General features: G+C 40.3%; 1 protein-coding gene across 1 annotated transcript in view; it reads left to right on the forward strand.

Annotated features, from left to right (window-relative positions):
- Positions 1 to 7,318: 7,318 nt before the first annotated feature.
- The window catches only part of MAPDA (N6-Methyl-AMP deaminase), a 103,805-nt gene continuing 98,156 nt past the window's right edge, over positions 7,319 to 12,967 (forward strand). The window contains exon 1 of the mRNA XM_073303714.1: positions 7,319 to 7,322. The gene's annotated coding sequence lies outside the window, so the exon portion shown is untranslated. The remainder of the gene's footprint in view (positions 7,323 to 12,967) is intronic.

A 12,967-nucleotide genomic window follows, 5' to 3' on the forward strand; every position in this document is an offset into this window, starting at 1 on the left:
AGGGAAATTATCAGTCCATTGGGGTTACTATGAGTTATGGGCTTTGTATTGAGCAACCTATAAAAGAAATTAGTTGGAGTGTGCACTTTGGAAAAGTTTCAGAGAGAATTTCAATGAGCTAGGAGACTGACATCAAAATCCTCAGTGGCTAGCAGGACCACCGGAAAACTGCTGCTGCCCACTCGACAACATCTTAGACATTGGGTAATTGTATTTGGGGTGTTCCAGACTATTGTTATCTTAGATGTGTGCTTTAGATTCAATAAAAACAAGGATTTTTGAGGTGAAAGCACTCGTGTGTGTACCAGTCATTTATCAGACAGAGGAGGTATGTCCCCCATTGACTTATTTCCTGACACCGCCTCATCTAAGCTGGTTTTGAAATAAGGGGCAACTGAAAGAAATGCATTTAGGCCCTGATTCTGCAATACATTACACACAAGTCCACTGCTCCATATGAGTTCAGCAGTTCAATGTGTGCAACAGCAGGATCAAGGCCTTAATTATTTGTTTACAAAACATTCAAATAATAGGTTAATCCTATTGATTCTTTACATTAGTTTAAGAATAAAAAGACTAACAATAATAACTATGATGAGTTGCTAGAAGTAATTAACAAAGAAATATAACTTGACATGTAACTTAAGGTTACCTGCTGTTTGGTAGAACAGTAATAATGATGCTAAAAGAGCTTTATCTTTCGTAGCCTCAGTTTTTCCAATTGACTTCAATGGGCTTTGGATCAAGCTCTCAATGTAGAGTCTCTCTTTTGCGGTAAACATAACTGCTGTAACATTTAACTTCAAATCTAAAGATCCAAAGCTTAAGAAGAGATTTTACAGAAATTATTTGGGGCTAGCTGGTCAGCAGTCCACTGTCATAGTAAAAAGATCTGGAGTATTGGGAAACACTCTGCTACAAACTCTGCTCTGGCCCAAGTTCTGAAGAGTCACAGAAAGGTAAAATTGTCTCCATATAAATATTTCCATTTGCTTTGAAAAGGCAAATGGCAGAATTAATATGTTATAGGAATTTGGGAACAAATCCTACAATATTTACTCCATCTAAACTCCTCTTCGGCCAATGAAGGACTGATTTCTCACTGTACTCACTGTTCTCACCAGAGTAGGGACCCAATCTCACTCCCACTGCAGCAATGGGAGTTTTTCTACTGATTTTAATGAGAGTTCTGTGGTATGGAGTGACTGGAAAATCAGGTCACTCATAACTTCAGGAATAACTATAGCCTTAACACCTCTTAAATTATTCAGGATATAATCCTCCATGAGATAATGAGGCAGAGGAGTTCAAAGTTGTGTTAAATCAATTGTGAGTGAACAATAGTACATACCATCCACTGGTCAGAGTTCACTGGCACAGTTTACTGTCTTTATGTTGAACTGAGCTAGTCTAAAGAGTGAGGGACCTTTCATCTGAAAACCTGCCCTAATTTCATTACCTGTCACCTGTTTCTCTCTACCGAGGCAGCAGAACAACAGGTGCTTTGGAAAAAGTTGAAATACCTTTTAGGAAAATGATATTCCAATCCTTGGACTCCTGTTCTTACTGGTGAGGCATTTAATGTTTTGTATGCAGTAATGTCTGAGAGTGGCTTTAGTTCTTATTACTCACAGTGTTTTGTTACTCCCAAAATACTGTTGGGCAATTGAAAACAGAATATACTTTTCATTTCACAATTTTCTTTCCATTCACTTTTGCAGATGCTGCATCCTGCCTAAACTTCATTATAAAATTTTAGTGTGTGTGTGCCAGATCCCTAACTGGTGTAACTCAGTATAGCTTTGTCAAAGTCAATGGAGCTATGCCGATTTACACCAGCAGAGGATCTGGTCCTAAACATGCAGTGAAAATACTGCACTGTTTCCAAATATATGCATTGCACATGGTGCCACTTAGCAAAGCTCTCAGGCCCAAATGATGTCTCACCTCATAGGTTTGCATAGGGTGGCCACTGACACATCTTCAGACTACCAGACATTCTGGTACTTTTGGAATGGCTTTGGCCTGCCCTTGCTTGCATGTCCTCACCTCCACATGGTATGTGGGAGGTCACACTGGCAGGGGCGGGGTACAAAATGCAAAATGGTGTCCTCCATGATGATATCAGACAAAATCACAACTGGTGCTGACCAGGGACAAACCTTTCCAAAACCAGGGTGTTCTGGCTTGAAACTGAACAAATGGCCTTCAGGTGTTGAAGGCCCTAAACACAGTGGAACTGCCAGTGTGGGAAGCCTCAGAGAAACCATGCAGTGGGATGCCATGCTATCTGTGCTTTTCTGCTTCTTGGTGTTTCTTTCCCCAACAGCAGAGAGAGGACTTGGGAGGACAACGTATCTGAATAGGGGGTCAGCAGTGGAGTGCCCAGTGAATCCTTCATTTCTTGGCTTCCAAAGCCTAAACCCTCCACAGCTGCTATTATAAGTCAGGGACTAGCAGCCATGGCATGACATGACATGACATGTGGCAGCTGCATAGCAACTCAGGACCAAGCCCCTGGATTGCAGAGGAGGATTCCTTCCCTCTCCACCACTCTGCCCATTCACGCAGTTTTTTTGCAGGGGTAGAGGAAAGAATTTGGTACTAAGAAAATAATACACTACATCCTTTCTCATTTAATAAACTCTTGGGTCCTCACAGTGGGTCCTATTCTATTGAATTCCTGTTTAATGCATTAACTCATCCATTTTAAAACAATGCAAAATCTGTACATGCAAATACATAATATTGTTTATCTTTGATCATTTAATCTAAACCTTCAGATTGCGTATGTGAATTTGAACTTGCAATGCCTGTGTATGTAAAACTGAATCTGCAGTGTGTATTAATTTGAGCCTGCAGTGTGTGTGTATTCATTTGAACATACAGCATGTGCTTTTCTTACCCTGCCATCAGGAGATCATTATCTCCAATAACAGATTCTAAAACAGTCGCTTGGAATAGCTGATGCATGCTGGTGGGGGAGGGGCATGGGGAAGTGGAACCACAGTGGCAGAGGAAAGATAGCCTGGGGCATTCTGCCCACACAGCGCAGAGGCAGGCAGAATGGATAAGGGAAGGTGGGGGGGTCAGTTTCAGCAGCATCCTTTACTGATGCTTGATTATATGCAGCCTCTGCTCTCTCTCCTTTATTCCCTGCACCTACTACGATATATCAGCAGGGAGGTAAGGCCCACCAACTCTATGGAGCACTACAAGCCCCCCAGCCTAGTAGCCAATGGAGCACAGAAAACCACATTGTGGCTGGCTGCTGTGTGGGTGCTTCAGAGGCTATGGAAAGAAAGTTTTCCTATGTTCTCTCTGAAGACTGTGTAAGTGGAGCCAAAATTTGACCCCAAATGCACATCCTGAAAATGTAGCTTTGTAGCATGTGTATAATTCAGTATATCTGGATGTGTATGTGTTTTAACTAGATGGTGCAGTTCTGTGTAAAGAGTTCTTTTTATGATGGCTTATAATGAACAATCCCTTAAATTGACACTGTGCATAAAATACAATTTGTATGTGTCAAAATCCACAAGGATATTTGAGAACCTCATTTTATGCTTTTATTTTCCTGTAACTGCATAAATCTGCCCTTTAAATCAATAATAACAAGGTACAATAAATGGACATCTGTTCATAAGTAAATAATGGTAAACGGACTGTTACCCTATTGTATAATTGGATTTGTAACTGTCAATTTTAAAGGTAATTAAGTTTTCAAGTGTGGACACAAGGCTATAGTTATTTCAAAGGCAAAATGGCTTCAGAATTGCTGTGGCGCCTAGATTTATTACTGTTTCTAATTAAATTGTTTAAATAACGAGGGTCTTTAAAACTTTGTTCTTGATTTATTAGGAAAAGGTGTTCATGTTTCAATGAAATTCTAAAATTACATGCTGTATATAATCTTTGAGTACAATCCTGGAGTCATTACTCAGTGAACTTGCATTAACTTCAAAGCTTCAGATAATTGGAATATTAAAGACTTTTTAAAAATCTAGGGTATTCGGACATATTTTGTAACAACTGAATTTTTTTTTCCATATTATATTTACTCACATCTAATAAACAACTTTGATTAATTTAGATATTTGTAGGGCCCAATGCTCAGAGAAAATTCCCATTGATTTAAATAGTTATGTGGATATTTAGGAATACTATATTTTTCATCCAGAACATATTTTTTAAATTAGTACATAATGTAGCAAAATATACCTTGTGAGAAGAACTATGATTTAATAAGCGCATATAATTAAGCTTACAATATATCACTTGAACAGAATAACTTGTTTTATTTGTGCACCTAGATATTTCCTTGAATTTCCCTTTTATAACAAGGAGCCATAAAGAGAACAAATGTTTAGTACAAAAGAGAAAACAAATACTAATTACAGTAAACAACTATTAGTATCCGAGGATTTTGAGCCATTACCAATATGCACTTGAGCATTTCAAAGAAAACAATGACCTTACCTTTATAGTCAAGGAGAAAGCATGTGAGCAAGTGGGGACAGACCTCCTCCAAAATGGAACAGAAAGCAGAAAAAGCACTTGGGCCTTTTAAAGTGAGTTTCTCTAAAAAATATTCACCTTTCTTCTTATAGCTCTCCAGGGACCAAATATCTTTGTATTCCTCCAAGGAAAAGACTCCCTCATAAACCAAGTATGACAGCACTTTGTTCACATCCAGCTCTTCCAGTATCTTCTCTCTGTGATTGTTTAGGATTTCAGAAAGCCATTTATTCCTGTTCCCATTTTCTTTTTTGGTAGGTTTTTCACAGTTATAAAAACAAGATTTGGCTGTTCTTCCAAACATTTTGGCATTTAAATACAAAATATAAAATTCTACTTCTGTGCTTGTTCTGCAGTCTTCAGTAGGCAATGTACACATAATGTGAACAGATAGAACGCAAATACATATTGCTATCTGTAGTTACTGTAATTCTACTGGAATAAAGAAGGCCTACATCCAAATTATAAAGAAAACTAGCTCAGTGCTTGCAGCCCCCTAAGAGGATTACTTTATACTAATTAGCCCTTTATAAACGTTAACATCTTCTAAACCATAATGAGGTGACTGAGAATAGCTTAGCTACTGTTACTTTTTAATTCCATAACTGATCTTCAGAGATACCCCTTTGCAATAAATGACTTATTCAAGAAGACAACTGATCAAACTGAAATAATCTGCCCAAACTACTGTAGAACACAAGATAAGAATATGTCTTCTGTGGATTTCAATTGTGTATTACTAGGGTACCATGATACAAATTCCAGTATAAATGATCCACTATCACTCTTTTAGGAAGCATTCTATTTACCACATATTAGATTTACATATTTTAAAATGAATAGGAAAGAAAAGTAATTACAAACACATAGTTTCTGTACATATCGTTGTAAAAAGCTATATATGAACCAGGAAATAAAGGAGAAAATGCGTACACAAAGACCTTTCTCTGTGAAGATTAGCATTTGTAGCTGTTAAGATTTCTTTGTGTTTACATTTATTAAATTATGTTTCATTAATATAAAACCCCATCATAGTTTCCACTTGATGAAGCAGAATTAAGAGATTACTGCAATCCCACTGTAGGTGTTCTGCCACTGGTAATCATTCACTGAGGATTGCACACTTATATAACCTCCTCACACAAGGATTGCAAATCTCTTCAGTTTACTGGAATTTCTCATTTTTACAGGGCATTTTTTAAAGTCTTTTTTTCATATTCTCTTTTTGCCAGCCTGGACTCCCTCCTCCCACCGTACGTGTGGACAAACCCTGTCTCATCCCTGTTGCTGATATTCTGGTGCGTATGATTTCATCGCTGCCCAGCTACTGCTGCAGCATCCATAACCCTCACTTGTGTGGCCTTCTCTGGGACTGGTACTAGGGCCACTTTACCTATTGTAGTGCAAAGGTGAATGTATTCAAAGATATTTTGGCAAGCCTCTAGGAAATCAAGTTTGATAACAACATGTTTGGTCCTCACCATCTTCAGGAACAAGTATTGTCTCTTCCTGTCAGGCCTCTTATACCTCTGAACTTCCACCCATTTACGACCCCGCATCGCAGCTGACCACTGAATGCCAGCTAAACACATAATTTGCCAGATTTAACTGAAATGTTCAGAAGCACTGCCACCTTGTGGTTATTTGTGGCTATAACAAGACTACTTCCCATTCCTGGAAGCATCAGATGCGCCACTTTAACAGCAGTCAGTAAGACAAGAACCTTTAAATTTTTAAAGTTACATATTAATTTCCCCCTTTTAAAATTTTATGGTGTATTGTATATGTACCTCTCTCACACAGAGTCGGCTTGACTGACCCTGGGTTTTGCTAGGTTTTATAGTGTATCCCATGGTACAGGGCTCCGGGAGGGAGAGCCCCCATTAAGAGAGATTATGATGATGCAAGGCACCTGTAATATCCATTAGGAGCTAGGAATAATGGCCCCGAAAAGTGGATGGTCAGCCAGGGATAGCTATGACATCGGGAATTCAGCACATTCTCCAGGCAACCTCCACTGGTAAGGGCTCCTATAGAACCAGGGCCCTTCTTGAACACCAGAAGAAGGGTGTAGTTCAAACACCACCTGCCATTCCCTCTAAGTGAATCCTCCTGAAGTGCACATGCCCCCATTGTTTGGAGTGGGCTAAATCAAACCTACTCTTTTTTTCCACGTTCTCCATCTCTTTTTACTATTATTATTATTCATAATAATCTTAATCATAATCATTAAGATATTACAGCAGCATCCAGTAGCCCTGATAAAGTTTTGGGTCCCATTGTGTTAGGCACTGTACAGATCATGCTCCAATCATTCTTCAATCTAAGATATAATTGTCCATTTTACATCCCCCTAATAAGTTTCCACTGTGAATAAAGTTCCAGAAAGGGCCCCAGAATACACTACAATACAGATGACTATTTTTCTTAATGGCTCACCAAGCCAGGGGCATTAAGGGCTTTAGCTGATGCCTACTGAAGTCAATGTAAAGGCTCTCATTGATTTCAGTGGAAGCTGGATCAAGCCCAAAATTACAATTTTTGGGTTCACAGCTCAATGTCCTGATTAGGGTGACTATACGTCCCATTTTGGCAGGATCAGTCCCTTTTTTAAGCCCCGACCTAGCTGTCCCGACTTATTTTTGCAAAAGTGGGCATTTGCCCCATTTGTTCTTGCCGATTTGATCAGTTGGCAAGAGCGAATGGGACAAATGCCCACTTTTGTCAAAAATGTGTGGTGTGGTGCAGAGGAACATGTGTGTGTGGGGGGAAGCAGAGATGCTAGCCCTGCGCAGGGTGGAAGAGGCAGCACATATGCATGCCTTCATGCATGCAGGGGTCAGGCAGGGTTCCAGGGACCAGCAACAGCCTCACATAAGGGGGTGCTTGGGCAAGCAGCTGTGGGTGTCCCGTTTTCCCTTTGGGAAATATGTTCACCCTCGTCCTGATGCCTTGTGTCAGACACACGTGGTTAAGCCTGTACAGATTTCCCAGATTAACTTCAAAATTTATTCTTCATTCATTTTATTAAACTGAAAACACTAATTGGCCTCTTGTGGCACCTTAGAGACTAACCAATTTATTTGAGCATAAGCTTTCGTGAGCTACAGCTCACTTCATCGGATGCATCCGCTGTAGCTCACGAAAGCTTATGCTCAAATAAATTGGTTAGTCTCTAAGGTCCCACAAGTACTCCTTTTCTTTTTGCGAATACAGACTAACATGGCTGTTACTCTGAAACCTGTAATTGGCCTCTGATATCCTTAATTGTGTAACATATAGCATAGTGGTAACCATTTATTGTGTATAACTGCAGTACACAACTCAAAGAGCTGAGAACTTTTGTCAAAGTAGTATGATGCATTTCTTAAAGGGAAGGTGAAGAATATTTACATGTCTTCATCACAGATGAAGTGCTAAATCCTGCCCACCTTACTAGCGTGAGTTGTCTAGCTGAAGTAAATAATATACAATGAAGTCAATGGGACAACTCTCTTCAAAAAAAGGAAGCAGGATTTGGCTCAAAGTATAAACCAAGAAAGTCTACAGTGGTCTTAGATTGTTAGAAGGCTCTGGGGTACTAATGGCTGGAGGGAAACAGTGCTTGGCAATAGAACTGCAGAGGAAGGCTAGAGCTATATTAATTGGTTAATGTACAGAGCAAGCTGTACTATGTGTGCAGAAGAGACAGTCACCTAAGCCAGTGGAACAGGAGAGACCAGAAGTTTTGTGACTGTTATGAGTGACAATGATCTACGAGTGGTGAACACTTCATAATTTGTCTAGGGAAGCAAAATCTTTTGAGCTGGCACTGTCTGCATAATGTATTGGAAGGGGACATCTCCACAGCTTAAAGGCGATGCCCTGTTAATCTTAAATATAACATTTTTATAAGACTATAAAAGTCAGAAAGACTAATGAGTGATATTATAGGAGACGTACCATAGCCAAGCAAATGTGCTTTTACCCATTACTTATTGCACATGCAAGTACAAAATATAGAGCTATAAACAGACACAGGGTCTGATTCACCTCGTCCTTACCCACAGTGTAGTTATTTCCACATGTACAAAGTAGCTGTGCAAAATGGAACGCTACCATTCTGATCTGGTAATCCTCAGGACTGTTAACTAGAGAGTCCCCAACATGGGAGGACTCTAACCATAGAAACTTCACCTAGACAATAGCTCTCCTTACTTTCTGTGGTCATAGAGATGTCACTGGCTGACACTGGACTGAGTGATGTAGGGGGTAAATGTAATCGTAGTTTCGTGGCTGTGGGCATGTTGGAAACTGCAGCTTAGACAGGGGTAAGGAGGGGAAAGCTCTGAAGAAGATGGAGTGGGGCATGCGGAGGTCAAAGAAGGTGACGGCACTGGGAACCAGAGATAGATGGGGGAGGTGTAGCAGGGAGACATACAGGGCCAATCAGAGGGCGGGGGGGTGGTGGTGGTCAGGAGGGCCATTTGGCCCGGACCTCAAGCGCAAAGGGGGCCTCAAATTTAGACACTTGTTTAATTTTTTGATAAATTTTGCAACTTGTTTTTATGCACATCCCTATCGGACCAAAATGTGACATACTTTCTCAGCTTAGAGCTGCAAATTTAAGCGAATAAGAGATGTGATTTGCTAAAAGACATAATATTTTTGTTAACTGATATAGATTTTGTCATATTAAAGAGTTAAAATCATCATAAATATTAATAAAAATATATTGGTTCTGATGGCACAAGGTTAGACCATGATCAACGTGTTCTCTCAGGTCAGCTGATTATATAAACAAACCACTACTAGTGGCTGGTGCTGGATCAAGTGCGTGTTGAAAGGTAGAGAATTGTTACATTTTAGTGTCTTTATAGTTTTACGTCCAGTTGACTAAGGAATTATTTATATGTGAGAATTCCTCATTATTATCTTCATATAGTAGCTAAAAAAGGTGTGGTTGGTTGTTTGGTTGAGCCCTAGCTTGGCCATCATCATAGGCTTTCATAGTCGATAGGCCCATATTTTTGTCAGTTTGCCTGCATCAGTGGCTTCAGGTGAACGGACCTTCAATGTGTTGAAGCAGGTAAAGAACTATCACCATTCAACTATGGGACAAGAGCATTTGAATGTGCTCACCATGCTTAATATCAACTGTGACATTGCACGAAAGCTAGATTTTTCCTCAATAAGAAGTGTATTTGCACAGAAAAAGGCTAGAAAAGCATTTGTTAAATAAAAAAAATATTCAAATTATGTCTCACTCTTTTTTTGGTGCCTTATTTTGTTTTCGTGTGTTGTAATTTTTTATTTTTATTATGGCTAGGGGCCTCAAAAGCTGGAAGTGGCCCAGGCCTCTCTAGACCTCTGAGAGGGCCTGGAGACATATCAGGGAGGGAGAAGGGGGAAATTTGAGTGTAGCAGCCAGAGAGAGAGGAGAATATAATGGGAAAGCCAGACTGAGAGGAAGGGGGAAATCTGAGCAGGGGAGCCAGAAAGAAGGTGAAAGGAAAATCTGAAGGGGAGGACGTAAGAAGGAGAAGGTGTGGGGGACCCTCAAGGGGGAACCAGATCAGGGGAAATAGGGGTGTTGGGGCAAGAGAATAAAGGAGAAACTTGACGGGGGAGTGATTGGGTTTGACATGGAGAATGTCAAACACTACAGGGACAAGGAAGTGAGGGATTTGATGGCAAGAGATTTATATAAATGAAGCAATGCATATTTACTGAACGCACAAAATGGGGCATAACATCTCTAGCTTTCCATACTCACAGCCTTCTTGGGTAAGCAAAGTCTAGCATGCTGCCTAGACATACAGGGTAAATTTCCACTGCAATAAAAGACCTGCAGCACAGCTGTGGCTGGCTCAGGTCAACTGACTTGGACTCATAGGGCTCAGGCTACATGGCTAAAAATTGCAGTGTAGATATTTGGGCTCAGGCTGGAATCCAGGCTCTGAAATCCTGCAAGGGGGAAGGGTCTGAGAGCCTGGTCTCCAGCCCAAACCCAAGCCCAAACATCTACACTGCAATTTTTAGCACTGCAGCCCAAGCCCCGCAAGCCCAAGTCAGCTGAGACTAGGTGTGGTGGCCTTTTTATAAGAGTGTAGAGCTCGTCAGCTGACTCACCTTGGTGGCAGATTCTAAGACTCTACATAAAAATGCTATTTTGCTGAGTCTCATGGCAATTAATCAGGCAGGTTCCATTAGTGCCTTTGCAGGATACAAAATGGGTTTCAACCACTCTCAGAAAGAATGAGGGGTAAGGATATTGGCAAAGTAGCGATGTTGGTGTTGCACAGGAAACAGCCATTGAAACACCCACACTCGGGCGGAAAGTTTGTGTGTATATACTGTTATTTAACACAGGTGCCAAATAAGGATGCATTCTCTCACCTCTGTTTGGCATTGCCATTGACTTCACTGTCAGAAAAAGTGTAGATGGATACAACACAGACCTCACATGGCTCAACAATAGTACACTAGGAGATCTAGATTTTGCTGACAGCATAGCTTGTCTAAGTGACATCTCAACCAACATGCAAGTAATAATTGAAAGACTATCCCAGCACCATAAAAAAGATGTGATCAATAATTAGTTATGAAAGACAAATCTGATGAGGACCCCTGCTAACTCCCAGCTCAAACGTTATTTTAGAGGGCACAAGCATACAAGAAGTGAGACAATTTAGGTACCCAGTGAATTGCAGTAATGTGCAAAGCAATGGGGATGTTCAGAAAGAAATAATGTCACAAACAGGCAAAGTGGCAATTGTATTTACCAGCTTAAACTAGATTTGGTCATCTACAATCAACAAACTATGAATCTTCTACTCAAATGTTGTTTCCATCTTGACATGTGGATGTGAAAGCTGGAAATCCTAAAGGCAGACTGATGCCTAAATGCCTTTGAAGGCAAATGACTTAAAATAGTAAGTGTTATATGGAATGAATTTGTAACTAATACTGAAGTTCATCAGAGAGTTCAACCACTCCTTATTTCTAAGGTTATCCAGAAAAGAAAATGGTAATATTACGGACATATGTTAAGAATGAAGCCAGAGCATCTACCATAGCAGATGTGCTCCTGGGCAGCTGGAGGAAAGCACAGAGGGGCTCATCAGAAGAATTCCTCCATCAACCACCACTTAGAGTGAGAAATCTTATGGGACTTCACAACATAGAGGCCATGTGAAAAGCAGCCCAGGACAGATGAATGATGGAGCCTTTTTTGTACCCTAAGCAAGGTCTGATGTTGCAGGAAGAATTCAGATTGTTATTTAAGTTACCAGTAAAGGAAATCTCAAGAAAGGGGTTAGTTTGGATAATGTCCTTTGCCTTTTGCTTCCCTCCCCACAAACATAAACTACTCTTGTCAGTTAAGATCATGCCACGATACACAGTGACAGACTTATCATTTTGAGTCAGTGAGATGATTCTTTGGGGAACCTTTGCCCATAACTGAGTCATTTTATACAAAAGTGGGGCATGGGATCTTCATTCCATCACCAGTCCAGCCTCCCATGACAGCCAGGAAAAAGCTTTTCAAGGAACAATTTTCCAGATAAGCTGAAACATGTGGGATGCCAGTCCCTCAGCCACAAGAGTTGCTTGTGTGCATTCTGGCAATTTTAAATATTAACTAATTAATAATTCCACCATACATTACATAGGTATTACTGACAATTTTAGAGAGGGAGACCTTGAAGCACATAGGTAATATGTCAGTGATTATCTATGACACGTTTTAGGATAATTTATTCAAGTAACAATAAAAATAATTGGTAAAGTAAATCTAGTACAGATGCTACTGGAATGTAGCTTGGCTGTATTCTCTTTCTCAATCTCTGCAACTATGGTGTTTGTCTGTCACTGTGTATTAACAGGAAACGTGGCACTGCATAATGCCCTCCAGGTGGTATGACAATTTTCAACTTCCTACTGAAGCTTAACCCTTTCTAGCACAAAAAGGACATGGCAATTTGAGCCTCGTTTATGTCTGAATTTTTTACTTACCATTGTTAAAACTAACTCAACGTTCCTGTAACTGAATAATAATAATTTATTCTAATCGTTTGTTTACTTTACACATCTGACAAGAGTCTGTGGTGGCCTTGCTACCATCAGCAACAGCCTTGGTGACACCATCCCCACAGCCACATTTTGTGCTGGGTTCCCTTAACCCCCCAAATGAGTGACTGATGGCTATGATGCAGACTGTGTGGCCTTCAGGGAAAGCCACTCCATGCACTTGCAGGCCCAGTCTTTAGCACTTTCAAGGTTTTTTTCTGCAAGGAAAAGAAAGGGAATTCCCACCCTCCCCGCTCTTGAACTACAAGGGGCTGTCCCATAAAATACATAACACATTTTTTGGTGATTTTTAAGACCTACCCATCCCCTTGTAGCACTGAAACAAACATGCAAAATTAAGAAATTAAGCCCCCCTCTCGCTCTCAATGGTTAAATA

This window comes from Lepidochelys kempii, chromosome 10, assembly GCF_965140285.1.
Source record: "Lepidochelys kempii isolate rLepKem1 chromosome 10, rLepKem1.hap1, whole genome shotgun sequence".
Classification (NCBI taxonomy): Eukaryota; Metazoa; Chordata; order Testudines; family Cheloniidae; genus Lepidochelys; species Lepidochelys kempii.